We start from the raw sequence: 21,669 nt of genomic DNA on the forward strand, positions 1-21,669 counted from the left end.
ACCAATATTTACATTATAGAGGTCCCAGAAGGAGAAGAGAGAGAGAAAGGACTTGATAAAATATTTGAAGAGATAATAGCTGAAAAGTTCCCCAACATGGGAAAGGAAATAGTTAACCAAGTCCAGGAAGCACAGAAAGTCCCAGGCAGGATAAACCCAAGGAGGAACACTGAGACACATGTAATAAATGGCAAAAATTAAAGACAAATTATTAAAAGCAACAAGGGAAAAAAGACTACAAGGGAAAACCCATAAAGTTATCAGCCGATTTCTCAACAGAAACTATAAACCAGAAGGCAATAGCATAATATATTCCAAGTGATGTAAGGGAAAAACCAACAACCAGGAATACTCTACCCAGCAAGACTCTCATTCCAATTTGATGCCGAAATCAAAACCTTTACAGACAAGCAAAAGTTAAGAGAATTCAGCACTGCTAAACCAGTTTTAGGGCTTCCCTGGTGGCTCAGAGGTTAAAGCGTCCGCCTGCAATGCGGGAGACCCGGGTTCGATCCCTGGGTCGGGAAGATCCTCTGGAGAAGGAAATGGCAGCCCACTCTAGTATTCTTGCCTGGAGAATCGCATGGATGGAAGAGCCTGGTAGGCTACAGTCCACAGGGTTGCGAAGAGTCGGACACGACTGAGCGACCTCACTTTCACCTTCTTTCACTTTCAAACCAGTTTTACAACAAATGATAAAGGAACTTCTTTAGGCAGGAAACACAAGAGAAGGAAACGATCTACAAAAAATAACCCCCAAACAATTAACAAAATGGTAATGGGATCATACATATTGATAATTATCTTAAATGTAAATGGATTAAATACACCAACCAAAAGACATAGACTGGCTGCATGGATTTAAAAACAAGACCCATATATATGTTGTCTGCAAGACACCTACTTCATACCTATGGACACTTACAAACTGAAAGTAAGGGGACAGCAGAAGGCATTTCAAACAAATGGAAATCATAAGAAAACTGGAGTAGCAATATTCACATCAGACAAAATAGACTTTAAAACAAAGATTGTTTTAAAAGACAAAGAAGGACACTACATAATGATTGTGGGTTCAATCCAAGAAGAAGATATATGCACCCAACATAGGAGCACCTCAGTATGTAAGCAAATACTAACAATTATAAAGGGAGAAACTGACAGTAACATAATAATAGTGAGGGACTTTAATACCCCACTTTCATCAATGGACATATCATCCAGACAGAAAATCAATACGTAACTATAGGCCTTAAACGACACTTTAGACAATTGCACTTAATTGATAATTATAGAGCAGTTCATCCAAAGGCAGCAGACTACACATTTTTCTCGAGTGCACACAAAACATTCTCCAGGACTGCTCACATGCTGGGTGACAAGTCTAGTCTTTGTAAATTTCAGAAAACCAAACTCACATCAAGCATCTCTTCTGATTACAATGTAATGAGATTAGAAATGAACTACAAGGAAAAACTTTAAGAAACACAAACATAGAGTGGCTAAACAATATGCTGCTAAGCAACCATTGGATCACTGAAGAAATCAAAGATGAAATAAAAAAAAATACCTCAAGACAAGTGAAAATGAAAGTACAATAGCCCAAAACTTATGGGATGTAGCAAAAGCAATTCTAAGAGGGAAGTTTATAGCAATACAATCTTACCTCAAGAAACGAGAAAAACTCAGATAAGCAACCTAACCTTATACCTAAAACAACTAGATAAAGAACAAAAAACCCTAAGCTAGTAGAAGGAAGGAAATCATTAAGATCACAGCAGAAATAAATGAAATAGAGATAAAGAAAACAATTGCAAAGATCAATGAAACTAAAAGCTGGTTCTTTGAAAAGATAAACAGATTGATAAACCTTTAGCTAGACTCATCAAGAAAAAAAAAAGGGAGAGGACTCAAATCAGTAAAATTAGAAATGAAAAATAAATTACAACTGACTCCACAGAAATTTCAAGAATCATAAAAGACTACTGTGAACAACTGTATGCCAATAAAATAGACAACCTGGAAGAAATGGACAAACTCTTAGAAAGATACAGTCTCCCTAGACTGAACTGGGAAGAAATAGAAAGTATGAACAGACCAGTCACAAGCACTGAAATTGAAACTGTGATTAAAAAATCTCTCAAGAAACAAAAGTCCAGGGCCTGATGGATTCACAGGTAAAATTTATCAAACATCTAGAGAAGAGTTAGCACCTATCCTTTTGAATCTGTTCCAAATAATCACAGAGGAAGGAAAACTTCCCAACTCATTTTACGAGGCCACCATCACCCTGCTACCAAAACCAGACAAAGATACCACAAAAAAAGAAAATTACAGGCCAGTATTACTGATGAACACAGATGCAAAACTGCTCAATAAAATACTAGCAATCTGTATCCAAACAATACATTAGAAAGATCATACATCATGATCAAGTGGGATTCATCCTAGGGATGCAAGGATTTTTCAACATCTTTAAATCAATCAATATGATACACTGTATCAACAAACTGAAGAATTAAAAACCATATGATCATCTCAATAGATGCAGAAAAGGCTTTTGACAAAATTCAGCACCAATTTATAATAAAAACTCTCCAGAAAGGGGGCATAGAGGATACATACCTCAATGCAATAAAGGTCATATATGACAGACCTACAGCTAGCATCATACTCAATGGTGAAAAGCTGAAAGCATTCCCTCTAAGATTAGGAGTAAGATAATGATGTTCATTCTTGCCACTTTTATTCAACATAGTTTTGGAAGTCCTAGCTACAGCAATCAGAGAAGAAACAGAAGGTAATCCATATTGCAGAAGAAGAAGTTAAACTGTCACTGTTTGCAGATGACATGATATTATACACAGATCTTAAAGATGCCACCAGAGAACTACTAGAACTCAATGAATTTGGTAAAGTTGCAGGCTCAGTCAGATCAGTTCAGTTGCTCTGTCGTGTCCAACTCTTTGCGACCCCATGAATCACAGCACGCCAGGCCTCCCTGTCCATCACCAACTCCCGGAGTTCACTCAGACTCATGTCCATTGAGTCAGTGATGCCATCCAGCCATCTCATCCTCGGTCGTCCCCTTCTCCTCCTGCCCTCAATCCCTCCCAGCATCAGGGTCTTTTCCAATGAGTCAACTCTTCGCATGAGGTGGCCAAAGTACTGGAGTTTCAGCTTTAGCATCATTCCTTCCAAAGAAATCCCAGGGCTGATCTCCTTCAGAATGGACTGGTTGGATCTCCTTGCAGTCCAAGGGACTCTCAAAAGTCTTCTCCAACACCACAGTTCAAAAGCATCAAGTTGTGGGTTACAAAATTAATAAACAGAAATCTGTTGCATTTCTATACACTGACAATGAAAGTTCAGAAAGATAAAAAAAACAATAACAAATAAATAACAAAAAAATAACAATAAAAAAAGAGGCATCTGAAAACTAAATTCCCCAAATGGAATCTTTGCATTTCCCTGGATCTGCTCCTCTTATGCTCTACAACCCATAAAACTTTCCTCTATCCACTCAGGTCATCTGCACTCCTAGGTTTCTCTAATATTCCACAGCAGAGCATCAGTAAATCTTGCTGGTACTCTCTGAAATCTCCAAATGCCAGCAACATCTTAGAACACTTCCTGAATCTGAATATTTCTTCCTAAATATTTCTCATCACTCCACAACTCTCATCTAGTCTAAGCTACCAATATGATTCTACATGATTGCACTGCCTCCTCTTTCACTTTCCCTGTAAAGCAAACATACTCTTTCTTTTTAGACATTCAGCTCTACTTACAACTCCCCAGTGGCTTTTATCACAAAGGATAAAATCTAAAGTCCTTATCATACTCACAAGACGCTGTCATCTGGCCCCTGCTGCCTCTCTGACCTCATCTCCCACCGTTTTCCTCTGAATCACTACTTTCCACCTGTACTAGCCTCTTGTCTGTTCCTTGATCATGCCCAGAAAACTTATGCATTAGGATTTGTGCGTTTGCTATTTCCTTTCTTCTCTCAGATTCCTACTGAGCTTGTTCTCTCTTTTTTAGGTAATTCTCAAATATTGCTTAATCAAAGAGGTATTCTCTGACCTCTCATTCATAACATAATATTTCTCTTTTATGCTGCTTTATGTCTCATATCAGTATCCATTATGTGTGGGTTAGGAGTTGTGCCTAACTCTTGAGGAGATCATTCCCCTCCGTGACAGTGTAATTAGCTCCCCCAGTGGTCAGTAGTATACAACCTACATAGCCATATATGACATACTTGCTAGTATACAATAGAGTGGAGACTGACTTATTTATTTTCTGATCCCCCCACTATAAGGTAAGTTTCTCTAGGATGGGGTCTTGGGAGCACCCCTGCAGGTAGAACAGTATCTACAACATAGCAGATGCTCAAGAGTTCTTTGATATATGAGCTGATATATGCTTCATGTATGTGTGTATTATGTGGATGCACGGGGGGAAAGATCTAAAAAGAAACACACCAAATGTTAAAAGTGATTATATCTGAGCAGTGGAATTACATGTGATTTTCCCACTGTCTTCTTTATCCTTTCCTAGGGCATGGATATTTTAATAAGAATATATTATTTTTTACAAAGATGAAGGTATTTTGGAAGCAGATAAACCTGAGATTGAATCTTGGTTTCACTCTTTTTTTGTTGTGTAACCTTGGGCAAACTTATTACCATCTTTGTGTCTCTTTAAAATGGAGATACTATTTAGATTATTGGGTTATTGTGAGAATTAAGTAAAATATGATGTCAAAGCTTGGCATAGCATCTGCCTGAATTTAAGACTGTAGTAAAGAGTATTCTCTCTCTTCCTCTGAATTATGATTGTTTTATTATTTTAGGGGAGCAGATCACTGAGATGTACACATGAGCCCCAAACCCTGAGGAACTACTGGGTCTATGTTTAATCCCAAGTGTCCTTCCCTGTGGCTGATGGGAGACATTAAAATAGATTGACACCCAAGGCAGTGCAATGTGGTGAGTTAATGAAAGAATAACCAGGTTGGTGCTATTTGTATCTCAATGAAGACTCAGCATTAACAGGATTTTAAATCTTTTTAGACCTCTATCCAAAATCTTTTCTTTGGTCCACAAATCTTTTCTTGTGGATAGTGGTAGTAAGATAGGCTGGAAGACATGGGAGGGATTCTATCCTCTATTCTTCACAGGGCCTGGGAATACTCGAAGGCCAGGTGAAAGAATGACTGAAGTACTGGGAGAAAACCACATGAGTTCTAATGTCTGCTGGAGAGAAGACAAGCTGCAAGGGAGCCTGTCAGCAGCCCAGTGTGCCCATCTTGGGTCAAGAGCCAGAGCCAGGAGAACTTATCTAACTCGGCCCAGAGACTTAGGGACACAAGTTCCAGTCTCATCATGCCATGCTATGTGTGTGTGCTCAGTTGTGTTTGACTCTTTGTGAGCCAATGGACTATAGCCTGCCAGGCTCTTCTGTCCATGGATTCTCCAGGCAAGAATACTGGAGTCAGTTGCCATTTTCTCATGCAGGGGATCTTCACGACCCAGGCATCAAACCCACATTTCTTGCATCTCCTGCATTGGTAGGTGAGTTCTTTACCACTAGTGCCACCTGGGAAACCCATCCTTTAGTTCAAATAGCAGAGGGGAGATATGTCATTAATAAATTTATGGTGATATTTAACTTGGTTATGACTCATGCCTATGTCCATTACAGCCATGACCTTCACTGCTCACCTGCTGGATTTTTGGAGAAGCCATGAGAGAATGTATCAGCCAACAGCTCAGCAGTTAACTCTGGCCACACTTCTGGCCTGAATCCTGCTAACTCCCACCATGGGAAGCTTGGTTACATTAATTTAGAGTAAAAGACTTTAAGGTCCTGTTTCCTCTCTCCTTTAAAACTGGAACTAACCTTAAGCAGGACCCCTCCCTTTGTCCTCTGGCCCATCTTCATTCCCATGGGATTTCCAGAGCCATTCTAAGCAGAGTATGTTCCAAGCCCTTGAGATTAACAACAAGAAGAATTAGAAAAAGAATAAACAAAACCTAAGTTCAGCAGAAGGAAGGAGATAATAGATATCAGAGAGGAAACAAAACAGATTTTTAAAAAATAGAAAAAAATCAATAAAATCAAGAGCTGGTTCTTTGAAGGAGTAAACAAAGTTGACAAACCTCTGGCCAGGCTCATAAAGGAGAGAGAAGACCCAAATAAACAAAATAAGAAATAAAGAAGAAGAAATCACAAAAGATACTGCTGAAATATAAAAAGCAATAAGAAGATATTATGAACAATTATATGCCAACAAATTGGACAGTCTATAAGAAATGGACAACTTGCTAGAAATTTATAGTCCACCAAAACTGAATCAAGAAGAAATAGATAACTTGAATAGACCAATCACTAAAAATGAAATATAATCTGTAATAATAATGATAAAAAAATTCCCTACAAACAAAAGTCCACGACTAGATGGCTCCACTGGGGAATTCTACAAATATACAAAGAACTTATAATGATCGTCCTGAAACTCTTCCAAAAGATTTAAGAGGAGGGAACACACCCAAAGACATTCTGTGGAGCCACAATCACCCCAATAACAAAACCAAAGATACTATTAAAAGAGAAAGTTACAGGTTAGTATCTTTGGTGAATATAGATGCAAAAATTCTCAACAAAATATTAGCAAACTGAACCTAACAACACACAAAAAGATCAGATCATACACCATGATGAAGTGGGATTCATCCCAGGGTCACAAAGATGGTTTACCAAATTCAATCAATCAGTGTGGTATGCCACATCAACAAAAGAAAGGACAAAACCCATATGATCATCTAAATAGATGCAGAAAAAGCATTTGATAAAATTTAACATCCAATCATGATAAAAAATCCTTACGAAAGTAGGTATAGAGGGAACATACCTCAACATCAGAAAAGCTATTTATGACAGTTCAGTTCAGTCACTCAGGCGTGTCCGACTCTTTGCGACCCCATGAATCACAGCACGCCAGGCCTCCCTGTCCATCACCAACTTCCAGAGTTCACTCAGACTCACGTCCATCGAGTCAGTGATGTCATCCAGCCATCTCATCCTCGGTCGTCCCCTTCTCCTCCTGCCCCCAATCCCTCCCAGCATCAAAGTCTTTTCCAATGAGTCAACTCTTCGCATGAGGTGGCCAAAGTACTGGAGTTTCAGCTTTAGCATCATTCCTTCCAAAGAAATCCCAGGGCTGATCTCCTTCAGAATGGACTGGTTGGATCTCCTTGCAGTCCAAGGGACTCTCAAGAGTCTTCTCCAACACCACAGTTCAAAACAAACAATATATATTATCAACTAATATAATACTCAACAGTAAAAAGCTGAAAGACTTCCTGCTAAAATCTAGAACACGACAAGGATGCCCACTCTCACCATACCACTTCTCTTCAATATATTATTAGAAGTCTTGGTTATAGCAATCAGATCAAAAAAAAAAAAGTGTTCAGATTGAAAGGGAAGAGGTAAACAAGTTATTCTATGCAGATGATATGATAACTATGTAGAAAACTCTAAAGACTCCACATGAAAACTATTAGAACTGACAAATGAATTCAGAAATGTAGCAAGATACAAGATCAACATACAGAAATCTGCTGCGTTTCTTTACACTAACAGTGAAAGGTCAGAAAGGGCATGTAATCTAACAATCTCTTTTAAAATCGTTATCAAAAAATAGAAATAAACCAGACAAAGAAAGTGAAAGACTTATATGCTGAGAACTACAAAACATTACTAAAGGAAATTAAAGATGATTCAAAGAAATGGAAAGATATATACCACGTTCGTGAATTGGAAGAATTAATATTGTTAAAATGGCAATCCTACTCAAAATAATCCACAGGTTTATTGTGATCCCTATCAGATTGCCCATGAAATTTTTCACAGAACTGGTACAAATAATCCTAAAATTTATGTGGAACCATAAAAGATGCAAAATTTCCAAAGCAATCTTAAGAAAAAGAACAAAGCAGGAGGCATAATCCTCCCAGATTTCAGACAATACTACAAAGCTTACAGTAATCAAAACAGTGTGGTATTGGCAAGAAAAGAAGACAGATGGATCAATGGAATAGAATAGAAAGCCCAGGAAAAAACCCCAGATACCTATGGTTAATTAATCTTTGACAAAGGAGACAAGAATATAAAGTGGGAAAAAGACAGTCTCTTCAGCAAGTGGTGAGAGTCAATTCCTAGGCAGGTGGATAGGAAGTCCGGGGTTCCCGAGGAGGAGAAGGGGGTCTGGGGCTCTCAAAGTGGAGATAGGGGTCTGGAATTCTCAAGGAGGAGGAAAGAACAAACATCTTTTTTTCTCCACATTCCTTAGTCTTAGCCCGGAACTGACGATAATACAATGAACAACTCAGTTTAAACTCTGTACTAAGGATTATAAAACAACAATGTATAGTGTTTGAGGACAGTTTCTCCTTCCTGAAAACTTTCTGGCTAATCCTGTTATCTTAAAACGTAAATTATGGGAGTGGGTCTGGTAAAATTTTCACAAACTTGAGACATTCCTTTGATTTATTGTAATAACTAATTAAAAAGTATATAACTCCCTTGCTAACTAGCAAGGGGGGCATTCTCCATCCCCCTTCTGATGTCTATGTCAGAAGCTTTCTCTGTCCCTTTTTATACTTTAATAAAACTCTGCTATACAAAAGCTCTTGGGTGATCAAATCTGGTCCCTGGTCCCTGGTCCCAAAGTTAAATCTTCTTCAGAAATCAGCAATCTGACACAGTTTACCTTAAGCTATCAGTGGTGCTGGGAAAGTTGGACAGTCACATATAAATCAGTGAAGTTAGAACACACCCTCACACCATGTACAAAAATAAACTCAAAATAACTTAAAGACTAAAACATAAGTTATGACACAATAAAACTCCTAGAAGAGAACATAGGCAAAATATTCTCTGACATAAATTGTACCAGTGTTTTCTTATCTTAGGTCAGTCTCCCTAGGCAATAGAAATAAATGCAAAAAATAAACAAATGGAACCTAATCAGATTTACAAACTTTTGCACAGCAAAGGAAACCATAAACAAAATGATATGACAACCTAGGAATGGGATAAAATATTTACAAAAGATGTGACAAACAAGAGCTTAATTTCCAAAATATACAAAGAGCACTTACAATCTAACAAAAAAACCCACACAATCAAAAAGTGACAGAAGACCTAAATAGACATTTCTCCAAGGAAGACATACAGATGACCAATCAGCACACGAAAAGATGTTCAACATTGCTAATTATTAGAGAAATGAAATCAAAACTACAATGAGGGTACCACTTCACATCACTCAGAATGCCATCATTAAAAAAGTCTACAAACCACAAACGCTGGAGAGGGTGTAAAGAAAAGGAGCCCTCTTATACTGTTGGTGGACATGTAAGCTGGTGAGACCACTATGGAAAACAGTATGGAGCTTCCTCAAAAAACTAAAAATAGAGTTGCCTTATGATCCAGCACTCTCACTCCTGGACAAAACTATAATTCAAAAAGATACATGCACCCCAATATTCATAGCAGCACTATGTACAATAACCCAGACAAGGAGACAACCTAACTGTCCACTGACAGATGAATGGGCAAGAAGATGTGGCGGGTGTGTATGTGTGTGTATACACATACAATGGATATTGCACATACACATACAATGGATATTACTCAGCCATCGAAAGAATAAAATAATGCTGTCTGCAGCAACATGGATGGACCTTGAGATTATCATACTAAGCAAAAGCAAATCAGAAAGAGAAAGATAAATACCATATGATATCAACCCACATATCAATTATGTGGAATCTAAAATGTGACACAAATCAACATATCTATGAAACAAAAACAAACTCAGATATAGAGAATAGACTCGTGGTTGCCAGGCAGGGATGGATTAGGGGAGGGAGGGAATGGGATTAGCAGAGGTCAACTATAGGATGGATAAACAAGGTCCTACCGCATAACACAGGCAACTATACTCATCTTGTGAAAAACTATAATGAAAAAGAATATATATATATAATTGAGTTGCTCTGCTGTACAGAAAGAAATTAACACAACATTGAAAATCAACTATACTTCATAAATTTAAAAAAAAAAAAAAAGAGTAGCAAGAAGAAGGGCTTCCCTGGTGGCTCAGAGGTTAAAGCGTCTGCCTGCAATGCAGGAGACCTGGGTTCGATCCCTGGGTTGGGAAGATCCCCTGGAGAAGGAAATGGCAACCCACTCCAGTATTCTTGCCTGGAGAATCCCATGGACAGAGGAGCCTGGTGGGCTACAGTCCACGGGGTCGCAAAGAGTCGGACATGGCTGAGTGACTACAAAGATGGACATTGGCCTAAATTTCTGATTAAACAAGTATTTTCAAATGCAAGAGGTATCTCATTGAAAGGCTTGAGTTCACAAATGTCCTTCCCTGGGATAATTAAAGGCACACAAAGAAGTCTTTGTTTCTGGTTCACCTAGAGATGCTTCCAAAGACATCATTTCCTAGTCTTTTGAATGCTCTTCTTAAGGACAAGGAGAGAGACAAGAAATGAGTTTGTCCTTCTTTGGTCTCTAAGCCAGGTGTACCAGAAACGCCCATCATGATTTCTGGCATATTCAGAGCTCTTTCTAAAAGAAACTGCCCTACCTTAGTACCATGTTTATTGTTTAGTCACTAAGTTGTGTCCCACTCTTTGTGACCCCCATGGACTGTAGCCTGCCAGGCTCCTCTGTCCATGGGATTCCCCAGGCAAGAATACTGGGTTACCATTTCCTTCTCCAAGTGATCTTCCCCACCCAGGGATCGAACCTGCATCCCCTGTTTGGCAGGTGGATTCTTTACCACTGAGCCACCTCTGCTACAGCTGATTGGACCAGGAGCGGGGGATCTGACCCAAGGGCAGGTAAAACATTGGCTGGCCAGTGGTCCATGAAGTAGTGTGGGGCTAGAAACTGTTTCAATAGGAAAGAGCAGGGACAGTGGAATTTTTTCCCCTAGGAATTTGAAATGGAAAAGACCTAAGGTGGAAAGCATGCATCTCCAAACCAAGAGGGATCATTAACCAGGTGAAGGTGGGATAAACCAAAATTATGAGAAAGCAAAAAGCACAGTGCAGAGATGTATATGAAAGGTTTTGAGGCAGTTGCTGGGTTGTTAGATGAAATGTGGGCATATGTAGACACAAACACAGTTACTAGGCATCAGTTGTCCTCAGAGGAAATGTTTGTGCGTTTGATAGTTAAACAGTCATAACTTAAAGTAACTCCATAAATTATAGTAGAAAGACTGAAGCTAGTTTTGCCAGATCTTTTATTTTTTTCCCCTCAGTAAATAGAAAAGGTGGTATCAGTGTTCCCCTGGGTCTTCAGTCTTCCAGCAAACATCACTAGCACATTCTTAGTGTTCAAAATCTGTCTTGGCAGCCTTGCTCTTTTCTGACCACCACTGGCCATCCATAAAGCTAATTTCCATCAAGCTCCTTTGAGTCTCGCGTGAAGGTGACATGAGAGGTGGTTTCCATTTTTCTTCTGTTTGGCTCCATAAGCACATTTGGTCTGTGTTGAGTCACAGCCCTACAATCAGGCCTCCCTTCACGTGTTCCCACATTCCTCCGGGGAAAGCCCCAGTGGATTCACAGCCCAGCCAAGTACATTTTACATTCGGTAATAGAGCCCCCAGAGATTATGTGTGAAGAAAGTATGCGACAGAGATCAAATCTCCTCAGACACTTTGCTTTTTATTTTAAAGCTTGGTTTTGCCTTAGCTCCTCTATTTTTCCTTTAATTTTGTCCACAGAATAACTCCAGATGTGGTAATCAACGAGGAGATCAAGAGGATATTCGGAGGTCATTTTATTTCCTAAAAGAAGCTTAGCCCTAACTGGGAAGAGGTGAAAAGATCCTAGAATTCCCTCCAATTCAAAGGTTTTCAAGGATACACATGAAAACAATTTAAATTTTCTAAAAGCTAAAGAAATGCAAAATTCAATCAATACAGAAGCTTGAGTAGATATAGTAAATTTGCTGAAGAGATGAAAGAATTGCGAAAGGGTCCCTGCCATAGACAATTGGGAATCTAAGTGTCCCATCAGTGTTGCAGCAAAAATTTAGTCATCATGCCACCCACAAGGAACTTTTCTGTACTTCATAAATCACAGCACAAAGAGATGGCAAGGCCAAAAATATTAGGAAAGATAATCTCAAAATAGTTTGGGATTTTATAATTAGCTTCTTTTAACCTCAGATATATAATTAAGAATAGAATTTTTAAAGAAAGCTAAATATACATTATTATTTTTGCGTTAAGGAATCTGTGAATATTTTGTTATTTGCAAAAGTTAAAAATAATTTACCCTGTTAGAATAAAGGCATGTCTGGTAATTCTAATTTCATATATATGCTTCAGTTAATTTACTTAAATTAATGATCTTAAGTTTAAGTTACTTTATAAATAGTATTGGAACATGTAAAATTAAGATTCACTGAATTTGTGAATTTGGTTGATAGCTTTACAAGGGTTGAGTTTGATTGATACCTTTACAAGGGTTGAGTTTGACTGATAGCTTTACAAGGATTAAGTAGTTTTATAAGCTAAGTCAGACAATTGATAGCTTGAAAAGGCTATAGGATGGTAATATAGGTGGATATAATACTCACATAACTTCTCTCTTACTTGAAGCTCCACTAAAACAATAGCAAAGGGATCATCTTTTTTTTTTTTTTTAATAGAGAAGCCCAAAAGGATGGAGAGAAAAGGCAAGGAGACAATGGCAATAAATTTTGGAAGCTAAAAAGCAGATGATGACCCTTAATTTACTTAGCAGATGTACAAAACCTGAATCTTAAATCTGAAATGGAGATTGCCAAGAATATCCTGATCTAAACCACAGAACCCTCAAAAGACTCAGAGCAGAAACTGGGGAGGGAGGTGGGACACAGCTGCCAAAAAGGAGCACTGGTTAAAAGTAGTTGGAACCCTAGATCTTACCCCCAACCTCAGCCCTGAAAGCCTCTAGGGGAGTGCCTCTCCCTATTCCTGGCAGAATAAATGTGGAGGTTTCTTCTCCGAGCAGAATCAGAGGGTCTCCAGGCTGGAGGACACCAAGCCTTAAGTGACAGTATGAGCACTGTGCTGAAGAAAGGAGAGGAAATGAATATATGTGTGTGGCATGCTGAGTGCTAAGACCCTCACAACATCACTACTTCCCCAGCCCCCATCCCAGTCCTTCCCATTCACTTCCAAGAACCACTGAGCACTAAGCCTCTATCTATCAGTCAGGAAACTGGGAAATCACACAAATTCCAGAGGAAAGACCCCTAGAGATAGCAGCAGCAGAGATTCCTCATTAACAGCCCAGCTAGAACCATCTAAGTGAAGTGACAGACCCCACCCACATCCTCAGGACTTCCAGTTTTCTCTTTTATTCACTTTACACATGAGCAGAGAAACAAGGTTTGCCAGACATCTGAGAAAATGCTTTAACACGGAAGACAGAGATCAAAACTGACAAACTAGTGAGTAGGAGCAGGGGAAGGAAACTTACATAATAATCAGAAATAAGCACAGATATTGCAGTCATGAAAGAAGAACAAGGTGGGATAAGAGTAACAATCAGAGAACGAAATAAAGCTCTTGGAAATGAAAAACATGACAGCACAAGTGAAAGAAAACCAAAGAATTAGAAAATAGATGAATTCCTCCAGTTAATAAGCAAAATGACAGAGATGGAAGAAGAAGATAAAAGAAAAATAATAAGGGGCAAATTTGGGACAAGAAACATTCAAATAATGGGAGTTCTAGAAAGAGAAAAATGGAAATAAAGTATAAAAACTTAACTGAGTTAATCAAAGAAATAATAAAGAAAAAATTCCAGATCTGTAAGACAGTTCTGTTAAAAGAACTCATCAGGTTCCCAGCATGATACTTGAAAATAATACACATCAAGCCACAGCATTGTAGAATATCACAATTCAATTGTGGAGATAGGTAGCTGCTAGGAAGAAATAAAGTTCCTAGAATTAATATTTGAAATGGGATGAAACTTTCCAAAAACCATTAAATAAGAACGACAAGACACCTCAACAATGACTTCAAAATTTGGAGTAAAATAACTTCCAACCTATACTTTCCTACCAATACAAACCACAATTAGATGTAAGGGTAGAAAAATGGTATTTTCAGGAACAGAAATATCAAAACATTAAGCTTTCATGCACACATGCTCAGGAAGCTAGTGGAGGATGTACATTATTAAAACAAGGGAATTAGTTCACCCTATCGAGAAATAACTGGGAATTTTGAGTTCCTATATTTTTACTTCTTTTAGGATGAGAAAGCAGGTCACTCAGCTCTATGTTAGAATGTGGAACATTTAGTAATGATTGTGTAGATGATACTACCCTAATGGTGGAAAACAAAGAAAACTAAAGAGCATCTTGATAAAGGTGAAAGAAGAGAGTGAAAAAACCAGCTTAAAACTTGACATTCAGAGTCACCGAGTTACTGGGCAGTGGAGCATGTGTTTTGGGGGAGCCGGCTGGCATTGCCGGCACCATGGAGTCACCTTTTAGTCCGGGACTCCCTCACTGGCAGGATGAAGACTGGGATTCTGCCCTGTTTGCTGAACTTGGCTATTTCACAGACACTGATGACCTGCAATTGGATACAGCAAATGAAACTTATATATTAAAACAGAACCTCAGCCACTTTTGCCAGCCTCCTCAAGTTGTTCAATCTCATCGCCTAAATCAGTGGACTCTTACTCATCAACTCAGCATGTTCCTGACGAGCTGGATTTGTCTTCTACTTCTCAGATGTCTCCTCTTTCCTTATATGGTGAAAGCTCTAATAACCCCTCCTCAGCAGAGCCACTGAAGGAAGACAAGCCCATCATTGGTCCTAAGAGCAAAACCGAAAATGGACTGACTCCAAAGAAAAAAATTCAAATAAATTCAAAACCTTCAATTCAGCCCAAGCCTTTATTACTTCCAGCAGCACCCAAGGCTCAAACAAACCCCAGCATTCCAGCAAAAACCATCATTATTCAGACACTACCAACACTTATGCCATTGGCAAAGCAGCAACCAATTATCAGTATAGATCCTGCACCCACTAAAGGTCAGACCATGGTGCTCTCTCAGCCTACCGAGGTTCAGCTCCAGGCACCTGGAGTTCTGCCCTCTCCTCAACCAGTCCTTGCTGTTGCTGGGGGAACCACGCAGCTACCTAATCACGTGGTGAATGTGGTACCAGCCCCTGTGGCAAATAGCCCAGCAAATGGGAAACTTTCTGTGACTAAACCTGTCCTACAGAGTATGATGAAAAATATGGGTTCCAATATTGCTGTGTTAAGGAGACAGCAACGTATGATTAAAAATTGAGAGTCAGCTTGTCAGTCCCGCAAGAACAAAGAATACATGCTAGGCTTAGAGGCAAGGTTAAAGACAGCTCTTTTGGAGAATGAGAAGCTGAAGAAAGAATGGTTCACTGAAGTGGCAACTGGATGAAGTTGTTTCAGACAACCAGAGGCTTAAAGTTCCTAGTCTGAAGCGAAGAGCTATCTGTGTGATTATAGTTTGGGCATTTGTAATACTGAACTATGGACCCATGAGGGGACTGGAATGCAAAAGCAGGAAGTCAAGAAACACCTGGAATAACAGGCAAATTTGGCCTTGGAGTACGGAATGAAGCAGGGCAAAAGCTAATAGAGTTTTGCCAAGAGAACACACTGGTCATAGCAAACACCCTCTTCCAACAACACAAGAGAAGACTCTACACATGGACATCACCAGATGGTCAATACTGAAATCAGTTTGATTATATTCTTTGCAGCCGAAAATAGAGAAGCTCTATAAGTCAGCAAAAACAAGACTGGGAGCTGACTGTGGCTCAGATCATGAACTCCTTATTGCCAAATTCAGACTTAAATTGACGAAAGTAGGGAAAACCACTAGACCATTCAGGTATGACCTAAATCAAATCCCTTATGATTATACAGTGGAAGTGACAAATAGATTTAAGGGAATAGATCTGATTGACAGAGTGCCTGATGAACTATGGAATGAGGTTCATGACATTGTACAGGAGACAGGGATCAAGACCATCCCCATGGAAAAGAAATGCAAAAAAGCAAAATGGCTATCTGAGGCCTTACAAATAGCTGTGAAAACAAGAGAAGCGAAAAGCAGAGGAGAAAAGAAAAGATATAAGCATCTGAATGCAGTGTTCCAAAGAATAGCAAGGAGAGATAAGAAAGCCTTCCTTAGTGATCAATGCAAAGAAATGGAGGAAAACAACAGAATGGGAAAGACTAGAGATCTCTTCAAGAAAATTAGAGATATCAAGGGAATATTTCATGCAAAGATGGGCTAGATAAAGCACAGAAATGGTATGGACCTAACAGAAGCAGAAGATATTAAGAAGAGGTGGCAAGAGTAACAGGAGAACTGTACGAAAAAGAGCTTCACAACCAAGATAATCATGATGGTGTGATCACTTACCTACAGCCAGACATCCTGGAATGTGAAGTGGAGTGGGCCTTAGAAAGCATCACTATGAACAAAGCTAGTGGAGGTCATGGAATTCCAGTTGAGCTATTTCAAATCCTAAAAGATGATGCTGTGAAAGTGCTGGAATCAATATGCCGGCAAATTTGGAAAACTCAGCAGTGGGCACAGAACTGGAAAAGGTCAGTTTTCATACCAATCCCAAAGGAAGGCAATGCAAAAGAATGCTCAAACTGTCGCACAATTGCACTCATCCCACAAGCTAGTAAAGTAATGCTCAAAATTCTCCAAGCCAGGCTTCAGCAATATGTGAACCGTGAACTTCCAGATGTTCAAGTTGGTTTTAGAAAAGGCAGAGGAACCAGAGATCAAATTGCCAACATCTGCTGGATCATTGAAAAAGGAAGAGAGTTCCAGAAAAACATCTATTTCTGCTTTATTGACTATGCCAAAGCCTTTGACTGTGTGGATCACAATAAACTGTGGAAAATTCTGAAAGAGATGGGAATACCAGACCACCAGACCTGCCTCTTGGCAGGTCAGGACGCAACAGTTAGAACTGGAAATGGAACAAAAGACTGGTTCCAAACAGGAAAAGGACTATGTCAAGGCTGTATACTGTCACCCTGCTTATTGAACTTATATGCACAGTACATCATGAGAAACACTGGGCTGGAAGAAGCACAAGCTGGAATCAAGATTGCTGGGAGAGATATCAATAACCTCAGATATGCCGATGACACCACCCTTATGGCAGAAAGTGAAGAAGAACTAAAGAGCCTCTTGATGAAAGTGAAAGAGGAGAGTGAAAAAGTTGGCCTAAAGCTCAACATTCAAAAAACTAAGATCATGGCATCTGGTCCCATCACTTCATGGGAAATAGATGGGGAAACAGTGGAAACCATGTCAGACTTTATTTTTGCGGGCTCCAAAATCACTGCAGATGGTGACTGCAGCCATGAAATTAAAAGACGCTTACTCCTTGGAGGGAAAGTTATGACTAACCTAGACAGCATATTGAAATGCAGAGACGTTACTTTGCCAACTAAGGTCCGTCTAGTCAAGGCTATGGTTTTTCCTGTGGTCAGGTATGGATGTGACAGTTGGACTGTGAAGAAAGCTGAGCGCTGAAGAATTGATGTTTTTGAACTGTGGTGTTGGAGAAGACTCTTGAGAGTCCCTTGGACTGCAAGGAGATCCAACCAGTCCATCCTAAAGGAAATCAGTCCTGGGTGTTCATTGGAAGGACTGATGCTGAAGCTGAAACTCCAATACTTTAGCCACCTCATGTGAAGAGTTGACTCATCGGAAAAGACCCTGATGCTGGGAGGGATTGGGGGCAGGAGGAGAAGGGGATGACAGAGGATGAGATGGCTGGATGGCATCACTGACTCGATGGACTTGAGTTTGAGTGAACTCCAGGAGTTGGTGATGGACAGGGAGGCCTGGCGTGCAGCAATTCATGGGGTTGCAAAGAGTCAGACAGGACTGAGCGACTGAACTGAACTGAACTGAATATGCCATTGTATATATGTATCACAGCTTCCTTATCCATTCCTCTGCCGAGGGACATCTAGGTTGCTTCAATGTCCTAGCTATTGAAAACAGTGCTGTGATGAACATTGGGGTACATGCTTCTCTTTCCATTTTGGATTCCTTGGAGTGTATGCCCAGCAGTGGGATTGCTGGGGCATATGGCAGTTTTATTTCCAGTATTTTAGGGAATCTGCACAGTGTTCTCCATGGTGGCTGTACTGGTTTGCATTCCCACCAACAGTGTAAGAGGGTTCCCTTTTATCCACACCCTCTCCAGCATTTATTGTTTGTAGACTTTTTGATGGTAGCCATTCTGATCAGCATGAGATGGTACCTCATTGTGGTTTTGATTTGTATTTCTCTGATGGTGTGAGTGATGTTGAGCATCTTTTCATGTATTTGTTAGCCTAGATGTTTATTTTTTGCCTCTTCTCTGACTTACTTCTTTGTTAAAAATGCTTTGTTGACTCTGTGTAATGAAAGTGTTGTGAAGATCTTTTTTGTGGAGTCCATTGAATGAGACCTGAGTGAGCCCTCAGGCTAAAAAAGGGTAAAATTATTAAAGTAGTTATGGTTGAGCAAAAAAAAAACAAACCAAAAAACTTGACATTCAAAAAACTAAGATCATGGAATCCAGTCCTATCACTTCATGGCAAACAGATGGGGAAAAAATGAAAACAGTGACAGACTTCATTTTCTTGGACTCCACAGTGATTTTGGAGCCAGGTCACTGCAGCCATGAAATTAAAAGATGCTTGGTCCTTAGAAGAAAAGCTGTGACAAACCTAGAGAGCATATTAAAAAGCAGAAACATCACTTTGCTGACAAAGGTCCATATAGTCAAAGCTATGTTTTTTCCAACAGTCATGTACAGTCATAAGAGTTGGACCTTAAAGAAGGCTGCTGCTGCTGCTGCTGCTGCTGCTGCTGCTGCTGCTGCTGCTAAGTTGCTTTAGTCGTGTCCGACTCTGTGCGACCCCATAGACGGCAGCCCACCAGGCTCCCCCATCCCTGGGATTCTCCAGGCATGAATACTGGAGTGAGTTGCCATTTCCTTCTCCAATGCATGAATGTGAAAAGTGAGAGTGAAGTCGCTCAGTCATGTCTGACTCTTAGCAACCCCATGGACTGCAGCCCACCAGGCTCCTCCGAACACTGAAGAATTGATGCTTTTGAATTGTGGTGCAGGAGAAGACTCTTGAGAGTCCCTTGGACAACAAGGAGATCAAACCAGTCAATCTTAAGGGAGATCAACCCTGAATATTCATTGGAAGGTCTAATGCTGAAGTTGAAGCTCCAATACTTTGGCCACTTGATGTGAAGAGCTGACTCATGGGAAAAGACCCTGATGCTGAGAAAGATTGAGGGCATGAAAAGAAGGAGCAACAGAGGATGAGATGGTTGGATGATGTCACTGACTCTATGGCCATGAGTTTGAGCAAACTTCAGGAGATGATGAATGACAGGGAAACCTGGCATGCTGCAATCCATGGGGTCGCAAAAAGTCAGACATGATTTAGTGACTGGACAACAACAGGATTTTAATAGGAGGAGATAATTCTAAAATGTTATGTAAATTATACAGGGATAAGGAAACTGGGGTGCAGCACATGGATGCAGGTAGAGGTAATCTCCAAGACAGTAGTAAAGGGAGGTGTCAGGGAGTCCCAGGTGGAGACTACGTCGAGATTATAGCAGTAAGACTCCAGATGTAGACAGACTGTCATCACTGCCTTACCAGCCATCTTAGTGTCCTTCTCAATCAGCTGAACTACTAAAGGATATGATGCAACAGAACGGGAATAAACCAAGAAGGAGGGAGACGTGAGATCCAGGAAATAGGGATCTTACTCGTGAGAAGACAAAGGGAATTCATTAGATGACATTAAAGAGAAGTCACAGGTGACAATATATGGAAGGCCTGGACCAGCCCAGGTAGAAGGAGGATGAATTTCTGCTGAAGGGCAGTTTCCATAGGGGGAAAAAAACAGCAGTGTTAGATCCTGGCACGATAAAATTTATGAAATACCGTACTGTGAGATTTGTGAAAATTATGGGACAAATTAGCAGAGTGTACCAAAAAAAACTCTAGGCAAACTTTTATATTAAAAAAAAAGCAAGCAATTGCTAACTTAAGGAAAACAAAATAAGAAATAAGAATCATAGTGCCATACAGTGCTTAGCTTAGAATAACATTTATATAGACAAAAACTGTGACCACTGAGACTTTCCTCAACCAAAGATCTTGGTATAACTGTAATCAGACAGTGGTCTGGAGAAACAAAGAGAATGGTGGCAAGAGAGAGTGCAATCCTCCTCATTTATTACAGGTCAGGAGAAATGACTCATTTTGACAGCTGCCAAAAGTTACCAGGAGATGCATATTAGTTAGAAATGTGGAGAAGTGTATATTCCAAAAGAATGGCTGAAAAGGTCAAGAGTAGCTGCCTTTGGAAAAGCAGAGAGGGAGCAGGAGGGCAAGGAAGCTATCTTTTAAAATTATTATAAGCCTTTTCGTATTATTTGTGATACCATGTAAAGAGTTAACAAAAATAAAAATAACAAAATAGAATATATTAAATTTATAAATACTATTTAAAATGTTTAATGCTCAAATAAGTTTGTAAATGGATCTAGGTTTAACCAAAGTCTCCTAAAAGTGCTTCCCAGGGTTGCTAAGATTATGTATAAAATAATGATGCTTGTAAGTTGAACGTTAAAGCCTAAGGAAGAATTAGGTTTATTTAAGTTGAATAAATTTAATGATGTGTGTGTGTGTGTATATATATATAAAGTAACTCCTGAATATCCTTTCCTGTGCATAAAAACTCATCTTGACAACATGAAATCTCCTCATATTGTCAGATTTTAAAGCCAGTACTGAATGCCGGGGAAGGGAGAGGTGCCTGGGGGTGCATGGCTGATTAAGCTTTGGAGAAAGAAAGGAAGATCTTCAACCACGGGTTTTTCATCAGTTCCTGCCATCCATATACTGGGGACATGAACTGATTTGTGCACCCCAGTCTCATCAGACAAACAGGATGGGATGTTTGATCTTGAAGCTCATCTGGTCATTCCTGAGTCATATTTTGTGCTGAGCAGTCTTCTCCCCAGCTCTGGGCAATTCCCCAAGGGATAGATAGGAAGGCTGACAAATTGCTCTCTCTATCCTGTTAGTGACCCTTCCTGCCCCAGAGTCATTAGATTCAAGGAAAATGAGCAGTGGCAGCTAATTAGGAATAGACTGGGGTGGGAGTAGGCAGGCAGCAGGGAATGAGTGGGGATCTGGGGACACAGTTCAGAGACTTTTCTCTAAAGAAATCCAACCTGAAAGGACAGACTGTTGTTGAATTAGCCCACACTACTGGGCATTCATTTTAAAAGATTACAAGAGATGTTTCAATAGTCACCCTCAGGAACTAATTTTTTCCATATCACATAGTCCTCTAGCTCTTCAAAATACAGGACTGGGCAGGCTAAATTTCAATAGGCAAGACAACTCTAAAACACTGAATTGAGCAGGACATCAGAGGGACTAGGGTACACACATATTTCTATGAAGGGCCAGATAGTAAATATTTTAGCCATATGATCTCTGTC

The 21,669-nt window shown here is 39.7% G+C and overlaps 1 pseudogene; it reads left to right on the forward strand.

Moving 5' to 3' along the window:
- The window catches only part of LOC138432367 (cyclic AMP-dependent transcription factor ATF-6 alpha-like), a 39,339-nt pseudogene extending 19,555 nt beyond the window's left edge, over positions 1–19,784 (forward strand).
- Positions 19,785–21,669: the final 1,885 nt, after the last annotated feature.

This window comes from Ovis canadensis, chromosome 2 (genome assembly GCF_042477335.2).
Source record: "Ovis canadensis isolate MfBH-ARS-UI-01 breed Bighorn chromosome 2, ARS-UI_OviCan_v2, whole genome shotgun sequence".
In the NCBI taxonomy this organism is placed as follows: Eukaryota; Metazoa; Chordata; class Mammalia; order Artiodactyla; family Bovidae; genus Ovis; species Ovis canadensis.